Genomic DNA, 27604 nt, shown 5'->3' with positions numbered 1-27604 from the left:
GATTAAAAAAAAACAGGGAAGAAACACACTAGGAGAAAATGCTGGAATGAAGATGTAAGTAACGCAAAAATAAAACAGGAAATACTACAAGGAAAAAACTGAAATAACTTAAGATGAAGAGCTGGACATGACACATAATTTAACACGTTTGTTTTCTTTCTTTCTTCCTTTCTGCGGTCAAACAAATAGAAACACTAATCTATGATGAGAGGAGGAGACGTGTGGCCAATGGCTTTTTTTATGATTCCGTTTTCTTTCTTTCTTTACAACACTAACCATTCTTTACACTGCTTGAAACAACAATCAAGCAGGCACACAAGCATAACACACATGGAGTAATTAACTCTTACTTTTAATGCTGCCTTTAGTTTAGGTATAAATATCACCCCTTGATTGCTGCAGTTTTTATTCTGTCAACTAATGTAGCCACAACAAGACGTCAATCTGCTGGCAGAAAATAACTAATCTCAAACCAGATGCAGTTCCATGTAGCAACCAGCACATGGCGCTGTTTGGCAAACTTAGCCCATGCAGGGGTCTGGTCGTTTTGGGAGAACAGAAAAAAACTTGGAGGCAGCTCCCGAGTTCCTTTCACAGAAAGACATCAAAATGGCAGCTCTGTGTTTACTGTTCTCATGTTAGCCTCATACACTGCTTTCAAACAGGAATCTGCATCTCACATCCCAAAATAATCAGGGTATCATGAAGAGACAGTGCAGCCACATCCTCTTTGCCTGGATGAATACATAACTGGCTTCAGGGAGGCTGACTGCAGCCAGTTTGTTTTTTGGGTCATGTTTTAATTGATGTTTTTATCAAGAATCGTCTGAGAGCATAGAGATCATTTTCTGTGTTAAATGTTGCAGTGATGCACTCTCCCATCATCACCACCGACATGAACAGATAAAATTAGATTGCAGTGTCCTCAAGGTCCATGGGGACACAGTTATATAATCTAATATACAGGCAGAGGGGGAGGGTGGGGGCGAGAGGCTTTGAGGGTCATTATATCAGCCTGGATTTTTGTAAATATACCAAGTCACAGTGTTATTGATGACACTTATCTGAAGACAGAGGCAATGGATTCAAACATAAGAGGGAGAGAAGGGAAAGCAGAGAGGAGGCTGAAAGAGGATCGCACATAAGTGATGAAAGAAAGGATGAGAAATGGAGACAGTGAATAGAGAGTGACAAACATCCTTGTAAGCCCAGCAGAGCCATTCATAACGAGGCAAGAGAGATGAGGGGAAGGAGACGACTGAGAGTGAGGGAAGGGAAGGCAAGAGGACACGAGCACAGGAGAGGAGAGGAGAGGGGGTGGGGTGGATATGAGCAGCAGAGGGTGACTCAGAAGATGGGGAGGCAGCGCGGTGGAGGGAAGAGATGGGAGCGGAGGAAGTGGGCAGGAGGAGAAGATGAGGGCTTTTCTAGCACAATAAGTGGCACACAGGTTAGAGGGAGTAAACAAGGCTGCTGGCTCTGACTGTCGGCCGTGACGCAGTGTGTCAGTCGGGGCGTGGGCTCAGGCTCTTGCAGTACGCATGCTTGCGTGGTTCTCCTGGTTGTGCAAGTGTGTCTAATTAAGAAAGTATGCAGAGATATTTTTGACTTTTTGTACAAATAGTGATGCTCCTCTATTAGTGTGATAAAAGGTATTGACGGTTGTTTGCCTTATGAATATAAAATGATAACATCTTTGTAGTGGTGAGTTTGTGTTTATGTTGTACCATGTGCATGATGAGCATGTAGGCCTTTGTTTGTGTGAACACGAGGACGTTTTGTTTGTTTCATTACTCAGGCTCTGCTTTGCATCAGGTAAGGAAAACACTGCAGTAGGTGTTGAAATTGTCTGCGAGTGGAATTGCATGTGTGTTTAGCTAAAATGCAATATGCAATACATACATAGAATTTATAGGATATTTTTAAAACTTTCAAGTGCCCCCCCCCCCCCCCCCCCCCCCCCCCCCACACACACACACACACACACACACACACACACACACCTCCCCCCTCTGCTGAGTATCAGTCTGAGCTCTGATCTGAGTGTGTTGCCAGCAGCACTGCAGTCTCCCAGCTCTGGTCCTGCAACGCTTACTCAGCATTCAGCTTTCCAACCCTTCACTTCCCAAAACAATCCACTGGGACACTCAAACACACACACACCCACACACACACACACACACACACACACACACACACACGCAGACACTCACACACACACACAGACACATAACCACTCATCATATTATGACCGTCTTCCACATGAAAGTATGCTATTATTCAGATCTATTAAAGCATTACTTACATTAAGTATAGATGATAACAGATGTGCTCACACATGCATATAATCCAATAATTACATATGCAAGCAAGCATACACAGACACTCTGGACATCACATACACATTCACCAAGCGGCAATGAAGCCAATGTGGAAGTGGAAGTTTGCTTGCGGCTGGCTCCAAGAACACCAGAAGTCACAAACACACCCCATTCAAAAACGCCAGTTTATACAGCCTGGTACTAAAAATGATATTGGTCTGATCATTATTGTCATCATGGTTTTTGATTTTATGAACGATGTGTTATCCATAGTTAGGTGCGTAGCTGACCAGATTGGCAGGTGGGTGTGATGTAAGCGTTTGTCAGGAGGCTTAAAACCTGCCTCAGCTCCAGCTCTCAGACTCCTGTTAGGTTGACTGAAAGTTAGGCTGAGACAGATTTCCAGCATGGCAGCTACAGATGATGAGCCTCCGGAGCCCCCTGCTGTAACAGATGGGGGGGCGTCACTCAGGCTTCATCCATTAATATTTACAGTCTCTGACATTCACGCAAAAACACTGAAATACTGGCAGTACTTTGTGTTTCAGTGGAAAAGAAAAACACTTTTGGGGTATTTTATTACCTACACATGAGCAGGATCCCATGAGCCTAATATTACCCTGGGCCCTCATGATTTGGATCCTATCCCCACCATGTCTGTGCTTCATGAGGCGCATTGGGATAGAAAGTGAAATATTTAAATACACATCACCCAAATCAAACATCAAGGCACACAGTGCACATATAATCAAACTGTTTATATCTACAACCCAATGGTTACATTTACAATTTGAGCCTTTGAAAGATCCAAAACAAAATCCATACAACCTTATTTCATGCAAGTCATCAATCTCATTGTGATGAGATTTCACTCCTCTGATGGATTTGAGCCTTTTCTTCAGAATCTGTCTTAATGCTGTGATGTGAGACGAGCCTGCTGAATTCAAACCTCAAATACTGTCATGGTTTCTCTTAAATTGGCTTGAACTGCTTCCTTAAGTATTGATCGGGTAAAAGGTTGGCCAAAGTCTCAGAGCAAACAGAAAACTTTATGGGACTAGTATTATCACAGGATATCTGTGTCGGTAAATATTCAAGTCAATGTTTTTATTTCACAAACTAAAGCAAGGGTATAGATTTGCATGAGCAGGTCCCAAACTAATACATGCCCTGTGCAAATATACAAAATGATGTAATCCAGCACAACAGCTCTGCTGCATTTCTACCTTTGCAAACTTAAGTTTGGTTTCATATGTATAAATTATCATTGAGGTCATGGTCTTATATGGCATTGCAATATATTGAAATTTCTAGAACCTACACTTATTTTACACATACACATATTATGCTTTACCATGTTTTTCTAACACTAATATGTGTCCATAGTCTGTCTGCAAACTCCCAATTATAAATATAGTCCATCCTCTCAGTCTTTAGCCTGCTCCATTTTTCAGAAAATGTGTGCAGGCTGTTTGGAAAGTTTCCCTTTGTGACATCACAAATGGCAGTAACCCCTCCCCCAGGTGTGTGACACTCCCACAGCTAGGCGTTCGTTCTGCCCTCTTCTCACAGTAAATGATTGGGCATGAAGTGAGAAAGCTTGAGACACCCAAGCCCTTCCAGTTGAGCTGATCAAACACAGCTCATTTCCATTTAAAGCTACAGACACAGAAACAGCCTGTTCTGAGCAGGGCTGAAATAGAGGGGTTTATAGGCATGATCAAAAACAGGATCAGAGAGGATTTACATGAAACTTCAGACACCTACTTTTGGGACCTCTTAGGCTTACTTAAACTGGTTGGAAAGGAGCAAAATATGTGACCTTTAATAAGACTGCATTTTTTTTAAAATCAAATGCATTTATGTATCAATGTGTCATTTATCTCGAGTATAAGCAGATGTATTCTATCTCTATCTAACGGTTTCAAATCCGATTTGAACAGTCAGAACAAACACATAGTTCACTTACATAATTTAACATCACTGAAACAATCTCATTTAGGAAAAAGCCTTGATTTCTAATCTCAATTCATGATAAAATAAACTATTTGCTACAGAGCACAACTTCAAAAAATTACGGCGACGAAATATATTCACAGTTTGAGGTTCAAAGAAAATCCATTTCCTGTAATTTCATGCTAAGATGGATTCAGTGCTCACGTTGTCTCTGTTTCTCAAAAGAGTCAATAAGTGTAAACACAGTATCGAGGGGATGGAAATGCTGTGTCTAGTGAAACAATAGTGGTGTTGTGCAGATCCTGGTTTACCATCCATTATTAATGAGAGAGTCATGTTTCACACCAGCCTGACTGACTGCATGTGTGACACAACAGGTCTGCATGTGTGTGTGGGATGTCTATGGATGTGTGGTACCTGTGCAGGTTAACTGAGTGAGCAGCTGTGTGGGTGTGTGTGTGTGTGTGTGTGTGTGTGTATGTATGTGTGTGTGTGTGTGTGTGTTTGTATGTTACAGTGATTGGTCATTCATTAGACCGGCCCTGGCAGTTCCATAGATCTCTTTAGCTTTCCAAGCTATAGATTCAAATTTGCTGCAGGCCTGGGACTTTTATTACGAGGATATTGATTTGAATTTCATAGTGAGGCCGATAACGCTGGGTGGCAAACAGAGGACTGAGTCTTGGCTCCGATAAACAGACCAGTTCCTGGGAAAGAAACCAAGACCCGTTGCAATAAATATCTCCCAGACACATTACATTCGCAGCACTTTGCCGACAATACTTACTTCATAAAACCAGGACTTTAAAAGGTGTTAATAGGTAAAGATAAAATACATTTCAGTTGATCCCTGTTAGAGTTGTAGAGCGTTATTAATTATATAGCATCGTGGTTATAAAACTTAAACATTGTTGAGCTGTGAGTGGTAATCAGTCAGATTGTAGAGGGACAAATTTTTTAATAATGTAAGGTAATGACCAACAATTCATTCTGTTGCTTCTGTTGGTTATATTAACTGTAATTAGATTTTTTCCCTGCCTTATTAGGTGAGAGAAAGAAAAGTTTCATCTGCTCTAAAAACAGCTCTTTGCTGTTGCTGGCAGTGATCATAGAAACCAAAGAGCTGCCACTTGGCTAAAGCCACAGGAGCTTCTGCCTCTTTCACATTGGCTTCACTTTGTGATCATGAAGTTATTTTAGTGAGCAATATCTTTATACAACACCAAAGCCTTCACACATTTGGAGCTGATTGTGTTACCTCTAATATTCAAATGTATCCCTGTTTTTAAGTGAGGAATCATTGGGCTGTTAAACACGAGTGTGTCCTCTCATGAAATAATGACCTGACACTCACAATGCACACTTTATGCAACAATAATGCATGTGCTAACAGGTCTGTGGGACTGTGATGGACAGGCAACATTTAAAAGCATTCAAGGGCATACTACTCTCAATCGTAGAACAACCACACTGAAAAACTGAAAAGTTCATAGAAAACCTCCATATTGCCTTTTAATAAAATGGATTTTCAGTACTTTTTAAAGTCATGTCAAAATGAACAATTCAAGCAAAAATTCATTTCAATACTAAGAACATTTTAAATTGAAGTTTATTGGTTTCATATGCATCAAACTAATCTGATCATAATTCATCTCACTGGTTAGGACGTCCATTTGTCAAATTTGTAATTTTATGACATGAATAATGATCGCCTTTCAGATCACAGCATTTATCAAGATGATTCATGTGTTCACATATTTTCAGGTGAATAAGGATGTGACGTGTAATATGAAAGGTTTTTTTTTATAAATAGTTATTTAGACCAAGAGAAATATCAACCATGTTAGAAGCTCACTTGTGTGTAGCTATGGACTGTTTTAGTATCCTCAGTGTTTACTTACCACGACACATCATTTAAAAAGGCTCTTAAAGGCTGCTACATGTCCACTGTTTAAAAGAAGTTTAACCATTTTTATGTTTTTGTATTTTCACGATGTTTAATACTGCAGTATCATCTGCACCCTCCCCAAACTGACTTCTCTCTCACTCTCTAACTCACACACACACACACACACACACACACACACACACACAGAGAGAGAGAGAGAGACACACACACACTCCCTGTTGATTAAAGCCCCCTCAATGGCCAATCTTTCAGCAGTAGTTGGATTCTTGAGCAAGAAGGATATTTTAATCAAACTCCAACCAGGAAACAGTCGTGAAATATGAATGTTATATAAGGAATTGTCAGCCAGGCTTTCTGATACGCATATAAATAATGCAGATAAATGTTACGTAAAGGAGGGAGGCTGTCATGCAAGCCTACAACTTGTAGAAATCTGCCTGCCACTCGTGCACCAACGATAACCAACAGAAACATTTATTGTTCAGGATCAGTCATAACTGTACTTATTCAAATCTCTGAAGACATTTATTTAATGTACATTTTTTTTATTTCAGGTAGTAAAACATGTGAGATTATAGATGCATAATTCAAGAGAAAAAACATTCCCGTCTCTTGCTTCCATATTGCATGTATCTTATCATTTGGGGAACTAGTATTATTCCACCTTCAGCTCTGCACATCAAATTTCTTTGTCTCTGCAATCGCTCAGTGGGTGGGTATGACAATGGCTGTAGTTTGCTACAACTGGAACATCCCAAAGCTGCTAAGAGAAAGAAATTAACTCAGCACCAAACAGTGCCAGTAGAGATAGGTTTGCACTGCAGGGTAGGGGAGAGCGGCAGGTAATGAAGCTTTGATCTCTGAGAGATTGTGGCGGATAACAAAGATTTAAAGTGAGTAACACTTGTGGCTCAAAAAGAGATTCTGACTGCTACTTCCCACTACCTCAAGATGCAATACGAATTACATGACACATTGATTTTGGATAATGATCATGTACTACACAGAATTCACCACAACAGCTGTTCTTTATTGTAGAGAAAAACAGCAAATTCCTAATATTAAGAATCCTACAGTTCAAAACACTTAAAATACAGGTCATCAGAGATCCTAGAAGTAAATTAAAATATTCTGTTTATGATCACAAAACTATAAATAAATGCAAATACTTTTTTTTTTCAACTTAAAATAGCTGTCTCTGCTGTTTTTTCTATACATCGCCATACAACTGAGGCAGTGCAGCTTCTTTAAAAGGTCCAATATATAAGATATCAACTTAATTAAATGATAAAATGACCTTCCTATATCATCAGACATTAAGGAGGAGACAGCTCTCTGTAATGTTTTGTATTTGAACTGCAGTACCCATTTTAAACGCTAGGTGTCAGAGTTACATATTGCTCCTTTAATAAATGGACAAAAGGAGATTAAATAGCCTGACTCACACTCATTGAGCAGCTGCCTGAAGCCTTCATTATCTTAAACGCTGTTTGGGTGCAAGTCTTTGGAAATAAGCCATGCAGTTTTTTTGTGATCTCCTGAGCCAACGTTAAGTGAAATATTGACTTGGAAGCATAATTCAGTGTTTTACTTGGGACGGCACACACTGGCCCTGTGTAGATGACCTCTCATGTGTAAATGGTGGTCGGCCGTGTTGCTGCAGATTCTTGTTTTTTGCATGGCTTGCATATTGCATGACTCATATTCAACCTCCTGGTGTTGGCTAAAATCCAAAATGCTTCTGTATCTTTGCTTTCAGTGGATAAAGATTTTCAGCCATGCTTGTTTGTTTTGAATTGAAACGGTGCTGCATCACGCAGTTGTGCTTCTACTGCTACCTACTGGCTTTATTGTGAACAGCACCATAGGTATTGTGTCTTTCCAAACTGCCATCACAGCATTAGTGGCCATATCGATTCTATAACATCAGCATAGATTCACATATTTGCTAGGAGTACTTAATGATATATTGCCAATGCCATATTGATTTTTTGAGAACAGCCCTACTCTGTGGAGGTTATGGCAGGTCAAGAGAGAGTCGTGGTTGTTTTTTGATTGTCAGGCTCAGTGGAAAGTGACAGATGAATTCAAAGTGCGGCTGCATATGGGTGTTTGAGTCATTTTGGGATAAACCAGTGGACAAGAAGTGCTGTTTGTTGTCTTCTGAGAAATTGACCTGTCATGCTGCATTGGGAAATATCAAACAGCAGAGAGGGCTGCCCTGGAGGGGATACTGTTTGAAATGTAGGAGGGGGGAGGAGTCAGCGTGTTATGGTTGGGGTGGGGGCTTGCAGAGTGGACGCAGAGGAAGAGAAAAAAAGGATGGGTGGTTTCCCAAAGCTGGGTCTCAGCCACTGCAGTGCCTGAGACTGAGGAGGGCTTTTTTTTTGGCCAGAGATTTGTTATGCTGCTCCTGCTGCTGCTGCTGCACTGAATCGATGAGGAGAGGAGGGGAGAGAAAAGGAGAGAGGGGAGGAGGGTCAGCCTGGTCGGGGGTTGGCTTACTGCAGTGGTGGGTTTTTTTTTGTCCTCCCCCTTTTTGCTCCAAATTGATAGACCCCTCTGTCTCGTTTCTGCTATCATTCTCGCCAGAGTCCTGTGTAAACTTTTCTGCATGTGACTCTCTCTGTCTTTCTGTGCCCATTTCCCTCAGGACGTCTGTTTCTGATACTTGGTGCCCTGCTGTCTAGAACTCATCTGGCGACCTCTAGAACTGTTGTTTCCAGGTTTCGCTGTGCCCAGACATTGTGAAGTTAGTGAGGAGCAACACTTTTAAGTATTAGCTGCGTCAGCGTCTGCCAACTTTGCATTACTGAATTAAAGTTGTTCTCGGGGTTTCCTTCCAGAGGCAGTCATCCATACACATCCTGCCCCCCAAAAATGCCCTTTAGAGTAGGATGTGGATGGATAGATGATCCTCTCATAAAATTAATTAATTTTGGGTTTTCACGTCATCCAAGATATTTCCTTCAATTTGACCAATTGTTGGTTTTGACTAAACTTTGATCATATGGCCAAACATGATCAAAAACATATGAATTTGTCACCAGTTCTTTATAACAGTGGATAGAATAAACCCTGAGTTTATGGCATGAATTTCTGATTCCCATAAAGAACAACAGAAAGAACATAACTGAGCATCATGATTGTGTCATTACCTCCACATGTTGTTAATATGTTCACATTGTTTGTTTGTTTGTTTGTGTTTGATGTGTCTGAGTGAGTCTTTGCACTGCATGACTTTTGCTTAGCATACAGCCGACGTAAATACTGGTATTCATGTGGTGAACAGAGGACTTAGGTAGCACTTTATCTGTGTGAACGTGTGTGTGTTTCTGTTTCAGTAAGCGTGGTTTGGACTACACAGAGAGAGAGAGAGAGAGAGAGAACGAGAGAGAGAGAGAGAGAGAGAGAGGGAGAGAGACAGAGAGAGAGCGAGGGGGAAGCTGATAAAAAGGAGCAGGAAATCAGACCAAACATGGGCACAGGTGACGCACAGAGGATACCCAGTTTCCATAGCAACAGGCAGGTGCAAGACACTAGGAGCTAATCTAGCCTTTTTCGATCTGCTGAGGTGAAACATTTGCATGCATATTTCAGTGGGAGAAGCATATACACACATGCACAAACAAAAATGCATACTTACACAAAAAGCTGAGATTCTTATAGTAACTAAACAACACACACACACACACACACACACACACACACACACACACACGCACGCACACACACACACGTGAAGTAACACTGAGAGAAATGAAAATCCTGCTGAGCACAAACCAAGACTAAATCAGGGCATGTTCCATGACAAACATGGGTATAAGCTGGTAGTTATGGAGCGAATGTAATTTGCCAACCAGAACCCTGACCTCACTGACCCCTTACAAGTGAATGCGTGACACATTGAAGATACAGAGGGATGGGACGAGGATGAAAGCGAGTTGACAAGAAAGGAATAGGAGGAGAGAAATGGATGAGGCAGGAGAGTGAGATTAAAGGGGAAGTGGAGAAAAGGGGGAGAGGAGAGTTGATCCGTACCCTGGGGGTGAAGTACATGATGAAGAGGCAGAGAGGGGGGAGGAGAGTGGGTGTAGGAGCGGGTTGTTGCATGATGAGAAGTGACAGAAAGAGAAACAAGGTTGAGGAGGAACAGAAGTGGAGGAGAGAAGAAGAGGAAGTAGAAGGGAGGAAAAGTCGGAGCAGCTATGTACAGTTTCTGGTCAATTCATCTTTTCAGCTTATCAAGAAAAAAAGAAAAAGAAAAAACGTCAGCAAACAAAACAAAGAAAATTAAGGCTTCTGAAGCTCCAGGAAAGTGTACAGCCATGATAAAGACTCATTTATACTTGATATATTGTAGGTACAGCAATGCTAATATCAATGTCACCAAAATATTCTGACAATGCCAGCAAAGGTTTTTTGTATTAAACCAGAGTAATGAAAATAAATATCTGACCTCCTGATGATGATGACATTAAAGTTCATCCTGACAGGGATGTGTAGAGTGTCCATCCATCCATCCATTATCTGCTGTATACCCCTTTTGTCCCCCCTTTGGAAGGGTTGGAGTGGATCCCAGCTGTCATTGGGTGAGAGGCGGGGTACACTCTGGACTGGTCAATCACAGGGCTGACATATAGAGACAGACAACCAGCCACACTCACATTCACACCTTTCATTCAACCTTTATTTATACTCCAAAGATCACTGAGGGGCAACCCTGACTTACAATGACATCGAGTTGTTACAGAATGAATTAAAAGACAGACAACAAAGTAGACAGATAAAAACAAGACTGCTAACATCAACAAACTTGAGGTTTCTAAGAAGCAAAGACAATAAGTAAGAACTAGAGTAAAATAATGAAGCGAGCACAAAAATGCAATAAATAAACACACTTATGTAAAACAGTTACAAACAGAGGTTTGGAGGTTTAAAATTAGGTTTTTAAAATGCCCTGCCCTACGGTTTATATATATATATTTCAAGATGGCCCTGGACAAAAACTCAGTTCTCTGAATGCCATGAACATCTGCACCACATTTCATGTTTAAAGCTGGTATAGTCCAGCTGCGCCTTTCCTTCAGCGGTTTATAATGCTGATGAAAACCATTGTATTCTCTGTTTTTTGTTTTCAGTCTATTTGATTAATAAATCAGATACATATTGGGGACATCGGTGTACTGCTGTCAGCGGCAGTGACTTTTTTGTTACTACCTCATGGGGCTGCTAAACAACGGACTTTCTTGGAATCTTAAAGATAGAGGATTAAATGTTTATTTTATGTGGACATCACTGTTTTGGACTTGTTTTGGGGCCAGTAGAGAAAGAAAAATAAAGATGTAGGTAAGAGGATGCAGCATATACCGCTATACAAACTAGAAATTGGTTAATTTTCTCATCGCCTTATTCTAGTTGTCCCCATCTTCATACAGGGCTCATTGCATTTCCCTGCCCACTGGGCTTTCAACCCTGGTCATGCAGCCGGGCAATCTCAGCTGTTCAAACATTTAGACACACACACACGCACATGCATACACAACCACAAACACACTTTATATACACACATATGCACATATGGGAGATTGAGAGTACGCACATTTTGAGTTCAGTCGACAGTAATGTGCCACTTCCTGTGAGCTAGCCAGGAGGGACGTTAGATTCTGGGCCAGTGCACCCTCGCAAATTCTGTTCTGTTTGTGTCCTTTTCCTCTCCTGTGCTCTCTGTTAAATTCTTACATTACCTTATCCTGCATGATGTGATGTTACCTTATCCTTTGTTACTTAATGTGACACTACACATGATTGGTGTATGTTTTTGTTTTCATTATATCAGGGTACCTGATTACTTACATAACCTCATGTTGCATCATGTGGTGATGTTTCTTTTCTCTTTTTTTTTCGCTCAGTCCAGCTGCTTCACCAGGCTCTTTCCTCTTTTAGTCTGTTCTCATCTGCTTTGTTGAGCTGTCCTCAGCTGTTCACACACAAGGTTTCCAACTTTAGCCTTTTTGTTGATTCTGAAATAGTGTATACAACATCAAGTCTATTTTATGTGCTATGATAAAAGGGCAAAGGAAGAGAAGAGACACAAGGGCAGAAGAGGTTTAAAATTGAACAAAAAAAGGAGAAAGAAAGGGTAAAAAAGAGGGAGTAAATAGACAAGAATAGAAAAGACCAGAATAAAGGAGGCAGTAAGGTGTAGAGCTGCTGGTCGATGCCGATCGATTCTCCCTCTGACAACCCTCCTCACTGTCGGACACAAGAACCTGCAGTCCCACACTTATCAATGTCACCACTCACCCCCGATTTATCAATACCTCAATTATCAGATTGAATATCACTCTCCACTGTGAGCCGCAGTGAAAGCTGTTTTTCATGCATGTCTTTGCTGAGGTGCATTCACGCACAGTTCAGTGCCTTTGTAAGGACAAAACAACCCAACAGGCGGGTGAGCGTCATCAGTGATGAGCAAAGAATCCTTAAAGGGAGGAAAGGTACAATTATGTAATGATAATCGTCAACCTTGGGATTAAAATAGTACACACAAATAATCAGTCTTTAGACGAGTGAAGCATACTGTACTTGTTGCACTTACTTGTTGATGCTATTTTAATCTTAACCTCACAACATTTCTGTAAACAGCTTGAGTCACATTACTGATTTTAAAACCTTCTTCTAATCTGTAAAATAGTATGATATGAGGTTTAAAACTGGACGCATTGTTACACAATACATTAAACTGCAGAACAGCAAATATTTGGCTTGTTCTTTATGGAAATATCTTGTCACAGCATGACTTGACTTTAAAGAAGTGATTCCCCGGGGTTTCAGCCCCCAGGGGACTCACAGAGTTATGACAGGGACGAGGCTTGTTTAATAATTGTGCACACACAGATCTACACTGCGATCGAAGCATGACCAGCTTTGTGAAAGGACTGAAAACATGACAAGTCATTTCTCAGCTCAGAAGAGAGACGACAGGGTTTGGTGTTCCTCAAGGTATTAGCTCCTGACAGCAGGAAGCCAGACAAGTTAAGACGTCACATCACGCACTCAGAGAGAAGCCTGTTTGGTTACTTCAAAAAGAAAACTTCTCAACTGTTGTGCATCTGTTCCATCGAATACTCAACAGGCCTTCAGAGTTGCTCATTATGAAAAAGGTCACACTACAGCTGTAATAAAAGCAGCTGCTCCGCTGGCCTCACTCTTTCTGCCACATCCTGTGTGAGAGCGGCTCAGTTAAGACTACACACAGATCAATGCTGGACATTGAAATGATTGCAGGACTAGAAGTGCATATCTTGCCTTGGAAACTTTAATGAGGTGTTTATTCCCAGGGAGTTGGTGAACTTGCTGAGAGTCAGTTTTGAGAAAATCAGATAAAAGGATGAATGCTGTTTGAATGGTTTAGCTCATTTGGTAGAGAAGTCCTTGACAGTTCGCAGGTTCAACCCCCGATGCTGTCACTGTTTGGTACATGTCATCCCCCACTCTCCACACATTTCCTATCTCTCTAAAGTTGTCCTATCAAACATAGACCACCCCCCCCCCCCTTAAATAAATTAATGCTCTTACTCATCAAAATATTGGAAGTTACATGTTGCAAGGCTTCCTCTGTAAAGGAGGGTTTTTTTCAGCTCCATGTCCTACAAACTGAGGTTGCAATTCTGTAATTTGTGCAGACAATATGTGAACTATATTCTACAGATAAAGTCATTTGTTATAACAGGACATGCCTGACATGTCTTAAAGTGTAATGGCTGTGTTTCATTTACCAGAGTGGCTGCAGAAAAAGGGTCTCAAACTAGTATTTTATTAACCAAAGTCATAAAACAGCTTTTGCAACTCAGATTTCAACGATGATAATCCAGTCATTCATATCCTTTGTTTTGGTTGATTGAAGCTTTTTTTTAAAGTAACTACGCATAAATAAGAGTCCTGGATTAAAAATGGCACTAAAATAAAAAGTGAGGAGGTAAATGAAAAAAAAAAACGTAACATCGAAACATGACAGCCTCTTACAGGCTGATGAGAAAGAGCTGTAATAGAGTGTTTGGTACAATGACTAAGGACTGAGATTTGAGGGAAAGGAGAGAGAGGGAAATTTTAATGCTGAGTCACAGCAAGGCTGCTGCAGCACCCTCCCCCACACCGAGCAACACAGCCCGGCTGACTGGCTTCATCTCTCATCCTTTCCTTGTTCTCTTCATGCACACACACACATTCCCCTCTGTGCATCTCATAGAGTGCGTTCCTTCTCCGCCTCTCCTCATCTTTAATGTTCTGCCTGGGTCGATTGCCCTTTACCGATCCTTCACACCTCTTATTCTGGTTATAGCCTGCGCCTATTGTTTTTTTTTTTTTTTGCCATGTCATATTTTCACAGCTCACCCTGCTCCTCTTTCCTCCCTCCAGCCTACCACCTTCACTGTAAAGTTTAATTAAGAAAGAAATCAGAGAGAGAGAGAGAGAGATCAGAGTGCGCAAGCTTGTCTGCTACAGAGTTGATAATGCTGCGGCTAATCTTCTCCTCCACTTGCTGTGTTTTGCTCTTTGACCGTGAGACAAATCACTGCTACAGCCAAGCTCTCCATCCCCTGAGTTCCCCAGACACCTCTCTCACACACACACACACACACACACACACACACACACACACACACACACACACACACCCATCACTTCAAAGGCCTCCTCTCAAAAGTTAGCCATTCTCTTTAATCTCTTCCTAAAGCTACAAAAAAAACTGCAAATTTAATGGATGAGAAAAAAAGAAAAGTGAAGAAAGGGTGAGCTTTTAAAGACCTCAGTCCCTCAATGACTGTTCAGTTAATTTGTCCTCTTCTGAATATAAAATCATCTCACACATTATATTATACACTCAAATGCAAAACAACAGTGCCAAGCTCTCCCCAGATCCACTCGTCAGAGGATGGAGAACCCGCAGGTTTCAGACTAAAGACATCCAAATGTTCAGTCTAGAGCGTCTCTGAGGAGGAGAGGATGTGACAGATGAGCAGCAGCAATGCCAACGCCGGGCTGCTGGTAACCCTTGTAGACACTGATTTAAACTCTCACAGTATTAATGGAAGAGACTTTTAAATGGGAAATTCAACCTAAATCAAAATGGAGTTATGTTCTCTCACAAATCCGGTACTCTGGGAGAATGAAACGGAGGATTGAGCTGATTATGCTGAGTCATTTAGAGACACATTTAATGATTTCCTTCTGCTGTTCTTGCACTGGCCTGCACCTACGTGATGTGCGTATAACTCCCCGTGGTTTCTCAGTCAGAAGCTCTGCCACCAAACAAATGTATTGCCTTTTACGATTTATTCCTTTATGTCTCAGCTAATGAATTCTTTATTGCATTACAGAGATTCCTATATTAATACTGAACAGTCATCTTGACTTAAAGAGAGGTTCACTTCTGCAGAATTCCATGAGTAAAATTCAGGCAAAAGTATTTATATCCCTTAAAGCAGCAACCGTGAAGATCTCAGTTTTGATCTTGTTGCAGCACCTTTGAAGATTAAACAGTTGTGGCAGAAGTGTTTCTGGTGACTTCACTCAAACAGAGATCGTAGCAGCATCATTACTACCTGTTTTAACTGATTGTCTTCATTTTAGTGTCATTTTTTCATCTTCTGGATCAAGTTTATTGTTTGTTGTATTCTCTCTGGCTGACCAATCTCTGCAGGGTGATGTGGTGATTCTAGAGTCTGTTGGGGGCCCTATAGGCAAAAATTTGTTGGGGGACCCTCCAACCAGTGTTCATCACCATCACGTCTGCTGCTGTCCCGATGCTTACTCCTCTTCTTCTCCTTTCCTGATTTTTTTTTCTCTCCTTTAGACGGATAATTCCTCTTCATTTGAATTTGTTGACTTTTATTGATAAGCTTTGGCTTTCACAGCAATAATTCATGCAACGTGTAGCTGGGCAATTAGAGTGAGTGCTGTCAGATGGTGCCCCCCTTTAGGGAGGTTTCCTACTGTTGTTGCAAAATTTGCACATTTTGGGTCCAATTCTTTGGTTAAAGTTTGTAAAACCCTCAGGAGCCCCCTACTGGTCTGGGGCCCCAAGCAGTTGCCTGCCAGGCCTGTAGACAAACATCGCCTCTGCTCAAAACAAACCCACATTTTAAAATTTAAGCATTTTTAAAACAAGGCAGTTAGACTGGGAACTTAAATTACTGTATGTGTCATGGTGTTAGGACCACTCAACTACCTATAGGACCCTCATGAACCTCCGTGTAAAACCATTACCCTAACACATTTTTTGTTGCCTCGGTGCAAACACAACCCCAATCATCCACCTCAATTTATTCCTAATGTGGTTCATTATTCTCCTGAAATATTGTTTGAGAGGAGAGTGAGGGACCTGTAGATTCATTCTCCTCACTTTCTTTCTACACACACACACACACACACACACACACATACACACACACACACACACACACACACACTCTCTCTCTCTCTCTCTCGCTCTCCCGCCTCTCTGTTCTCCTCTGGCTCTCCTCTCCAAATGGATTTTTCATGCAGAGTTATCATTATCATTAATTTAGTAGACAGGTTCGCTTCAGAGCAATTGAAGACACATTTGTTACAGTGCCAAGCAGCTGGGGGAGAAGAGATGGGGGACATTCCCACGCTGCTGAGTCCACAGACAATTCAGTGTGAACGTGCAGAGAAAACATCAATCGCTCTCTTGTTCATCTCCGTAATTGATCCGAAACAGAAACCTCCAGCAGTAGCCTTAACAGTTTCATATGACACAGTGATTCTTTGAGAAAACAACTACGAGAAAGGAAAGTATTATACCTCAACCTAATAAGTTATGGCTATTAGTTTTGATTTTGTACACTCTGCCAAAGGCATGCAGAACATGGTTCAAACTGTGTTTTATAATCATCAAGTGAAACAGTCGATGTGCACACGCTCAGGCTGTCTGTTTACTCTGCAGCTGACAGTGAAAAGATGATACATGTTCAAAGTTTTCTACGCTTAGAGGAACCGATGTGAGGTCTGTTAGCCAACAATATAAGTCCATACTCAAAACAAAGTTGTGCGTTTGTTTTTTTTGTTTTTTTTTTGGGGGGGGGGGGGGGGGGCGGGGAAGGGGGGCTTTATGCCTTTATTAGATAGGACTGCTAATAGAGACAGGAAATGTTGGGAGGAGAGAGTGGGGGATGACACGCAGCAAAGGGCAGAGGTCGGATTCGAACCCATGGGCGCTGTGATGAGGACTGTAGCCTCTGTACATGGGGCGTGCAGCATAAATGTTTGGCTATCAGGCGCCCCCACAAAAGAAAGTTGATGACAGTCTATAGTTCCTGATCGCCAAAGGCAGTCCTTCTCTGACTTCCCCTTCCTTTCTGTAGCCAACCACCAACTGGTTCACTTTAAGCAGCCTTAAAAAGATGCCACAAAAAACATATAACCTCTTCAAAGGGTATTATAATTTTTTTAAAAAGGCACTACTAAGTCAAAGAGATAAAAATGCATGGACCTCTCCACATATGGTGAATACCACTGTGGACAATTTCTGCAGCAGGACGGTTGTAGTGGTGTTGCCTAAACTAAAGTGCCCATGATCTTTATAATGAAGGAACATAACAGCCAGTGTAACAATATGGTGTATTGATGTGTTATAAATATCTTATGTTCAACAAAGGAGCTCTGTGGTACACATGAAGAAGATACTTCAGGCTGGACACACATATAGGGTTAAGTAACCGACCTCTTCATTTAAAACCTTTGTAGTGAAACATCTATCCGTGGTAAGCTGCAGTTCAGAACAGGCCTTCAGAGATATTGAAGATGTATTTTACTTTAATAAAAGGGAAAAAGGATGTCCTCTGTGATGTTACTAAAAACTGTGATGAGACAGCAGAGCATCAAACTCAGCTGGACACTCACGAGCCTCGGGAAGTCCTCAAGGTTAGGGTAGGAATACTTTGTATCCTTGAAGTGAAGCACTTACTCAAGGGAGCAAGAAACAGAATCACCTCATGATTCTGACTTTAGCCAGAGCAACAAAAATAAGTGTCAGTGGCATCTGTGCTGGATCAAGTGGTAATACTAAATTGGTTGAACAAATCATTCAGAAATATACAAGTGCAGCATTGATGGAAATAATGAAACAGTTAAAACTATCTACGAGAACAGAAGCAGTTATAGGACCTTTTCATTTTGTCTGATCCTACTTTGTTTAACAAAGACACAAGATGACTGGTCGGATTGGTTTGATTTACAAGTATAGTGAAGACATTTTCATTCACTTTCATTCACTGCAGAAATGTAAGGGTCATGCTCATCCAGTTACTCTATCCTGCATGTCTGTGGTGAGACATGAATCATAGTTAACACCTTACAGCGCTTTACAGTGATGGGACCAACGATATACTGAAAGGATGAATGACTCGTGATTTAAGTGACTTCCTGCATGTGTCATGGATTCCTGTTGCTCATCGTTACGTCCATCAGGTCAATTTGACTTAATGAAGTGATCTCATTTTGACTGAATGATAAGTTAAGGAGTTGAATGGCCAACTTGATGTATTCATAGCATCAAGTCAGACATATCGGTTTGGCTATACACCAAAACATACAACAATAACATCCCAAAATATCCAGGCTAAAAGATGAATTTGCTATCGGTGCAACTCCCCATGATAACAAGACTTTTTGAAGTCCCTCTCCCTCTCCTTCTCTCTCTCGCTCTCGCTCTCGCTCTCGCTCCCCCCCCCCCCCCCCCCCCCCCCCCCCCCCCTCTCTCTCTGACAGACCTATAAATACTGCTGCTGACGTCAAAAGTGTCCGCCATCTTTGACGAGAGCTGCACTGCTTGCCTCCCATTGAAGAAGAAGTGAGGAGGACTGAGCCGACGTGCAGTGCCTTTGCAGCATCCCAGTCACATAGAGAGAGAGGCTGGTAACGCTTAGCTGTTGATATACCTCTCCTCCCATTCTGAGTGCGGGGCACCGACATCAGGCACAGGTAAGGACCAAGATATTCACAACCGGATTTTTTTAACCGGTTTTCATTTGAAGCGTGTTGTTAAATATGGGCACTGTATGCTTTGAAGTCATAGATTTTTTTTGTTATGGGTGAAACGTGAGATTTGGATGTCTGTCGTCTCCACCCAGAACATTACTGTTAAAAACGCACTCTTTGCACATGGGGCTTTATGTTGTGACTTAGAAGTTCCTTTGCTTCATTGTTAGCGGGAAGAGAAGGTAAGGGAGAGGACTGTATAGAGGGAGGAAGGCGGAGAGGCAATGCGTGACCTCCCGGGCGATAAATCAGGAACGCGCAGTGGATCGCTGCGCTGAAGGATGCGCTGCGCTATAATGCGTATATTCAATGTGGGCGTTTTCTATCTTTCAGCACCGTGGACAGCGACAGAGAGAGAAAACACATCGAGGTGTTCGAAAAAAAAAAAAAGTCTCAGCAGGTCGATTGTTTTGTCCAGACCTCGAGTTATAAAAGAGGTGCGGGGTTGTTTCTGTGCTTTTAAAAAGAGGATTGTTTTCATTCTAATCAGTGGGGCTGAGAGAGAGAAACGTGTCTCACACCTCAAAGCCGATGGAGGCAGCAGGGTGGCTGCTGATACCGCGGCACGATGTGCGGATCATGAATGAATCTGTCGCACTCATGTCAGACAGAGAAAAGCAAACAAGAGCAGCCCCGCTGCTTTGAACAGAGGAGTCGGGGTGATTGCGCTGGATGTGGTGAGATGGAGAGAATGCATGTAATAGTAAACTGCGCCATGGTGAAGTCGGTGGGAGGAGGGTAGCCGATATAAACAGGAGGGAGGGGGGGTGAGGCATGATCCAGCTCCAAGAATGCGTCGCTTGCTTTATTTATTTTTATACGCAGTGGCTTTTCCCCACAAACACTCGATCTCACGCCAAAACCGTTTCGCGTAGAGGTCCAAAATAACCCGGTGGATGCGAGAGGAGGGTTGGGGGGGGGGGGGGGGGGGGTGTTATTCCGGGGAGACATGGAGGGAGGAGAGTGCCGGGGAGGACCGCGGTGAAACCCGCACTATGACACCCAGCCCCCTCCTCCTCCTTATCTTCCTTCCCTTGAGTATCCTACCACACCAACCAGCCGAGGAGACGCACATCACTGTCAGGGACACCGATTGTCCGTCAGACCCCGGCATCGCGCAAAAATGTGATAAATGGGCACGAGAGCTCAACATGCGCAAGCGTGCACTAGTTCGGGGCTCCGCATTCATAATGCTGGATAATAAGCTGCATACACACTTCATATAGTGATACGAGATGATGGTGGGAGCCATGCGTTAATGGCCCAATAAATTCCCGCCTATGATTCCCAAATTCCGATTGAAAAAACGTCAATTTGTTGGATGATTCTGCGGGTGTTTGTATAAGAAACAATTGTTTTTTTGTGTTTGTGAAATGACGCACCTGTGATGCCTGTCACGCACGATACAATAGCTGCTACAGGAGAGGAACCCGAGCCTCATGACGCACTAACGAGACAGAACTGCTGGATATCCTCAGGTTCGACGACGCCATGGATTAGATATTAAATCTGATTGATCCTTTGGCGCATGCTGACATGATATTTATCACCACATGGAGTGGTGGGCTCGCTGACTTGATGCTCACTGACAGATGTTGTCACTTAGCTTTGATTGAATGTTTTCCACATCACTGGAAACCATGAGTGTGCACTGTGACACCTACATTACATCCTCCAATCACATTCTATTAGTGAGTCTGATTGTCTGATAACTGATTTGTAATGACCTTAATGTAACAGATTGTGTTATAATATCAGAAGCAAACAGATATGAGTCTATTTCTACAGGAAGAGTCATTCACAGGCGTTGGACACATCCAGCTGTGTGTGTTCATGACAATGGCGGATTAAAGCCTGCAGTGTACAAAGAGCACAATAAAGCCCCAAAGGATGCTCCAGTTGCCATGACCGCTATACCAATATCACTGCGGCTTGCACTGTTTGGACTGCAGAGAGGGAGAGAGGCAGAAAGAGGCAGAGGCTGGTGTCGGTTGTGGTAATGGGAGGGGGTGTCAGGCCTGTTACTGCACTCACTGCATGGGGCTGCTTTCAGGTTTAATGGTGACTCACAACACCATCACCGTCCGCTGATTGTTTCTGGCCGTTGTTCATTTCACATGGGTGCTTTCACCCCCGCCTGCACCGCACTGTGCTGTAATGGAGCTAAAGCCTCTGTGATCGATGCTGGTGAACACCGAGACGACTGGCTGGCTGCGCATTGCGTGTTTTGGTGCAGGTACAGGGCCTTGATTTTGTTTCCCAGTAGCAGCTCTTTTTCCTTCCAACCTTACTGGTTTAGTTTCATTGCTCCTGATGATAAACTGCTGTAATTACACAAGAATCCAGAGGAATGCAGAGCAGGGTTTCTGTCAGAGCTTTTTGTGGTTTGAAAGGTTGCTAACAGGCCAAAACCGACCATTCACCTCAAGCATGAGCAACATTACACATTAACCCCATACGAGAGCCACATATTGTAAACCCTGATACATTAGTCTGTAATGAAATGAGACACACAGTCACATTTGTGGCTCCTCGTTAGACCAGCACAAAAAGGGTCTTTGGAATCTCTCCAGCTGTTTCTCTCAAATGAAAAGATTTGATCAAAGTTTGATGTTTTCTCCTTGATGATAACAGATAGATTTTTTCATTCACATATCAAACACTGTGAGCATAGATTCATCTTTCTCACTAACAGTCATTTGAATAAATACATAAAAGCAGGTTTTTGCCTCATGTTTAGTTCAAAGCTGTGAGGAACTTGACATAAAAAAATGACAAACATCGTACGGAATCACAAAAAGCAGTTTACATTTGGCTCCGAATCCAATCGAGACTCGGAGATGGAAAGGGCTTTTCCTGCTTGAAGAAGGGGAAGAGAAGCTGGCGCCTTTGGTCAAGGGAATTTTGAAATTGCCCTTGAGCGAAGAACTCGACTCTGTCTCACTCTTAGGTAAAGGACTGTGGACTGGGAGTGTAAACTAAGCCTACTGCAGTAATGTCCTCCTGTCACAGTGGAGTTCAGGTTTTAGCTGCATGACAAACAAAATCATCCTCTCTCGGATTCAGCAGAGCTTGTGCTGCTGCTGTCGCATTAGCAACTTTGAGAAGTCCCAGGAATACCCTGTGGGGGTCAAGTTCACTGTTTTCTCTCTTGATTTTGTGAATAATGATGCCCATGCCCATTCACAGTCCAGAGCCATGAGAGACATCTGAAAAGGATCCTGTTTGCTTTTTGGATACTTCACACCAGGGGTTATTCCTTTTTAAGGGTAATTGATTCTGTCAGTGCAAAGTGGCCTTACAATGGAGGAAAAAAAATCTGTAGAGTTTACTTTGGTTTTGATTTCTTCCAGGAGTTAGGCATCACAAAAATGTGCTGTTCTGTGCTGTGCTGCGTTTCGCTGTCTACTCCGTGGATTCAGCATTGGGTGTAAAAAAATGTTTTCAGACTATATGTTACTATTGAGCAATCTTAAATCATTTATTTCACAGATATGACTTCAAAAAGTGTTTTAAGTAGAGCAAACAATCGTCAAATTAATACTACAGACAAATAGCTTATATAGCTTATATGACAAAATACCTCATGAAGAGAAAGTTTGACATTTTGGGAAATTATTTTCTTCTCATTGATAACACTCAACTGCATGTTACAAATGTAGCCATAGCGTGCAGCTGGTTTGCTTATCTTAGCTTAATTAGCCTGACTCTCTTCAGATATAAAAACGTAACAAAATAAAGTGTGAAGACTAGAAGTGGGATGGTACTGTAGAACCCATAATCTTGCATAATGTAACCTCGTCACAGCAGCCGTGGTTTCGGGTGCGACCTCGGCTCTCTGCTGCATGTCGTCCCCCGCTCTCTTCTAACGGCATTTCATGTTTCTCTTGGGCTGTCCTGTGTACAGAGCCAGACCATATGTTGAAACCTTTGATTCAGTGTACAAACTGGAGAGGGACAAAGACATCGTCAATCTGCAACAAAGTGGATTTCTGTATTCGTAACAAATATTCAAACTATCTTTGTAAAGGGACAGAAGATTTGTGATTTGGAAGACTAAAGTTATTTGACGGAAAGTAGAGGGAGTGTTTATTTATCCATGTGAGATATATGAGAGATACATAACAGTTGAGAGGCAGCAAAAAAGCAAGCCAGGGTGAAGTGAAGGGTTTAGCTTTTTGTGTCCAGTCAGCCCTCACGGGACAACCTCTCACTTTCTCAGAGACACGCTGCATGAGAACAAAAACACAGAAACAAAATGGCTGCTCCCAAAGATTCAAGCTGTGACGAAGCATATAGAGAAAGATAGTGGTGCATTGGCTCCTCACCAAACCGCATTGTAAAACTGTTTTTTAATGACAGCCTTCAGTTATTGCTCTTTTACTTTCTATATGCCAATCACTTTAATGTTTGGGATGTTGTCTTTTAAAACGTGTCTCATAGGTTATTCAAAACTTGTAGAATGATGTTTTTGATTGATATATTTAAAAGAAATGTTGATTAATGGAGATGGTTTGAGAAACAAGGAGCCTACGTAGATGTCAACACTCCTTTCAAATCTCACAGAACTTCTCTGAATGTAGTTTTATTAATCTGACCTCAGTTGTGTCCGTTCACAGAAGTGATATGACGACTATTATCTCCCATGTGGTGCGCTCATTTCATAAGCTTTTCTGGTACCGAAAATAAAGAGAAAATCTTCCATCTTTTTAGCATTTCAAGCCATGTTCAGGAGACAGTTATCTGTCAGGCGTCGTCATCATTCTGCCTTCTGTCCTCTCGGCCGCTCGCACAGCGACAGATTATCATTCTTTTGATTAATGGAAGGAATTTAAGGAGGGAAAATGATTAAAAGGAGAGGGAGTGAAATCAGGGATCTCGATAGGGGGAGACCGAAAAAATGAAAAGAGGGGGAGTAATAACATGAGCGAGGGAAGGAAGACTGCCAGAGTCGATGATTTCCACATTGAACCACTCAGAGAAATAATGTGAATACTTTTAATGAGTGAATAATAGCCTTATGTTAAATACAGATCATTGTTCTTTTTGAACAATTCTTCAGATTATACATTTTACTACAGTACAATGCTACCATACTATCCTTAAAATAAACTCTCTGTCTTGTATTTCAGTACAGAAAGCGGATGGTTTGGAGTACAGACACATAGTGTACTTGTGTGTGTTCAGATAGAATGTAGACTGCTTCAGTAGCACATCGATTTGTAGCCTCAAACATATCACTTTCACCGTGGCATTAGCCATTTTTCCATCAGCTTTATACGACTAAAGCTTCCATTTCCAGAAATGAAAGCCTGTATAGACTTATTATCCCTGTGTCAGCGAAGCATAAAGTCACCAATTAATCTGCTCGGGTCAACATGAATACGCCCTCCGCCCTCTAGATTACATGGCAGTGTGTGCTCAGGTGCAGGCACAATACGGCTGTATCAGTCTTCTGCAAACATGAAACTGTTTGGAGTGTGGCGCTGCTTTCATTCGATGATTAGTGGTGTGTTCGATGGTGCTTTTTGGTGATAGTGTTGCTGTAGGTCTTCCTGTTGGGGTTGGGTAATTTATGATGCTGCAGTGCAGCTGACTGAGCTTGTTGTTGCAGAGAAACCTCTGCACAAAAGGTTTTATAAAAACCTTAAACAGCATGGGATGTATGGAATAAGAGTTTATTTTTAACAGTATTTGACTGACTGACGGGATGTTGTGCCTCACATTTTGACTTCTTTCTACAGCCCATGCAGAGTGTCCAGACTGCACACATTGTAAATCAGATTGACATACACGGTGTGATGTGTTCAGGCTAAAGATTTTCTTAAATCGTCTTTGAAATCAAACCAGTAAAATTGGATTTTATATTAATATTGCTTGTTTCAGTGAACTTCTTGTTGTGCTGGTTAGAATATATCTTTGTTACTGACATTTACTTCCATTCACAATAAATCATGTCTTGAAAAGAGTTATAAGCGGTGCAGAGTGTGAATATGATTGATTATCTAAGGGATGACCGCTGACCTGGAGGTCAACATTAGCCTCTGCGGTGTTTACTGTGGCGTTTAAATGTGACTTCATTCTCCTAGTTTATATTTTATATTTCTTAAATTTAATTTACCATGTCACAAAAAGAAGAAACTTACACTGCTTGAAGCTTATCAATGACTCAGTTTCCGTCTGTTTTTACACATTTGTGTTTTTTAAAGTAAACTAATGGCTTTGCTTTGTTGGGATGTTTCTTTAGACACTGCAAATTATCACGACTCAGGATGTATCGATGCATCGGTTCAACATCAGTATCATCTGATATTGGCACTGTTGAGAGACATCTGATATGACATTTGATAATTGTTCCAAATCAATTTAATGCTGGCATCTCGTACACCTAACGACTGATTCAGAGAAGAGGTGTTTTATTGGGCAGATGAAGTCACCTGTTGGACAAAATCTGGCCGGTTTTCATTGTCAAACATGAGAGACAATGTCGGCATTGTGGGAGTCTTACATCAAAAGAAGTCATGAAACAAACATCGGTATCAGAATCTGAACTGATCTTACCAATCGGTTCGACTTACGACAAGCTGCAGCTGTACGGACAGTCTACTGACCTGAATTTGTTATCTGCTGTGCTTAAAAATATTGTTTTTCTTTCACATATTTCAGCATTGATAGTGTGTATAACATAAATGCTGTTCCAACATGTCAGTTTGATAGAAATAACACATTTAAGTGGGAAGAAAGGTGATATATAATCCTGATAATTGTATTCTTTCAGAAGGCTTTTTTTCCCCCTGAGTGTGCATCTCATTTCTCTTTTGTCTTTGTTTTAATGACCTCTGAAATATTTAACAGGCTCTTACAATCCAAAGTGGCCTTGCTACGGTCCATGACTTGGTGCAATTAAATGTGTTTGTGTTTCTGTGAAATCAACCTCTGGAGATCACTTTTTGAAACTCTCTCTTATGAGTCTTATACCTCACTGTACAAATGTGCTCGAGGCCATCACGCTGAATGACTGACTGAAGACCTCAATATTTAAACGGGACATAACAGTGAGACGCCCCTTCAGTGCAGCATTGCTGAAAGCTGTGGAACATCTGGAGTTTTGTCTTTGCACTGGGCTGCTGGCGTGAAACATTTCCAGCCAGAGATTCCATCAAATGTGCGGATAATAAAACAAGAACATCTGCAGCCTTAGCATCTCTCCTTCCTGACGTTTATTGAGTCGTAAAAACGGGAGTGTGCCTCTAATTCAAAACAGGCTTCGGAGGCCTGTACAGAAATTGCTTGCTTGATTGTTGGTCATATATTCCATTGCACCCACATATCCTCCAAGCCCCCACCACACATTAAACCGTCCAATTTTTCCGCCTTTTAGCTTTCACTCCCAACATGAGCACCCCTCCCCGCCATGTTTTGCTTGTCAAATGTCACATCTCCACGGTCCCCTGGCAGTCAAAATGTCTTCTTTAATAACCGCTTGGTAATAAATGTGGCTCTGGGGGCTCCTATAGGCTGACTAATGATGTAACCAGGACCCCCTTCCCCTGCAGACACCACAGAGGTGACTGTGAACACAAGTCTGAAGGGCAGTGAAGGTGGACAAACTGATTGTGGTTTGTTGAACATGTGGAATCTATCATTATTCTTCTGCTTTTTCTCATCTGCCTGCAGCTTTTAATAAACACCACAGTTTGCTCCGCTGAGATGTTCTCTCGTCGTGTCTCTCTATCTTTTGTCTCTTTTGCTCGGCTCCGCACTTGTTTCCAAGGAGCTGGAGGCAGGCTGATAAGGAGCCGTGCAGCTACACAGAGCGATGAGGGGGCGGTCTGCCTTATATCACCAAGCTTGCCCTTGTCCTCACCCTCATTCTATTTGGTCTCTTTAAGCAAATGCAGCAGCAACACCTCCTTCAAGAGTGTTGACAAGTGCTGTGCATAACTCAGTTTGGTCAGTCGAATTTGGAAAACAAAGATTTGACTAGTTTTTTTATTTTTTTACCAGTTCAAAGTCGACCACAACTCCCATATCAGCCCCTATAAGCCTACTCTTAAAGATACATTTTGGGGGCTTTTATTACAGAGACAGGACAGTGGATAGAGTCGGAAATCACAAGAGAGCGAGTAGGGAATGCGGTGAAGGAGCCATAAGCTGGATATGAACCCAGGCTGCCCTGCTTTGAGGTCTGTAGCCTCTGTACATGGGGGCGTGCAAACTAACCACTAGGCCCAGAGTTTCCAGCCTAAACTAGTCTTAGTGTTAAATGTCAGATCTCCCCCATTTTAACTCAAACATTTTACTGGATGAGGAGCTTAAGAAGCGAAACAGACTAGATATGAAGTTGTCAGAT

The 27604-nt window shown here is 41.9% G+C and overlaps 1 protein-coding gene across 2 annotated transcripts in view; it reads left to right on the top strand.

Moving 5' to 3' along the window:
- The first annotated feature begins 19011 nt into the window (after positions 1-19011).
- snap25a (synaptosome associated protein 25a) overlaps positions 19012-27604 on the top strand; it is a 37936-nt gene continuing 29343 nt past the window's right edge. The window contains exon 1 of one of the 2 annotated variants that reach the window (XM_061052587.1): positions 19012-19194. The gene's annotated coding sequence lies outside the window, so the exon portion shown is untranslated. The remainder of the gene's footprint in view (positions 19195-27604) is intronic. The other variant, XM_061052586.1, reaches the window with a different exon arrangement.

Source organism: Labrus mixtus, chromosome 12 (assembly GCF_963584025.1).
Source record: "Labrus mixtus chromosome 12, fLabMix1.1, whole genome shotgun sequence".
Classification (NCBI taxonomy): Eukaryota; Metazoa; Chordata; class Actinopteri; order Labriformes; family Labridae; genus Labrus; species Labrus mixtus.
This window is presented reverse-complemented; position numbering and strand designations above follow the sequence as displayed.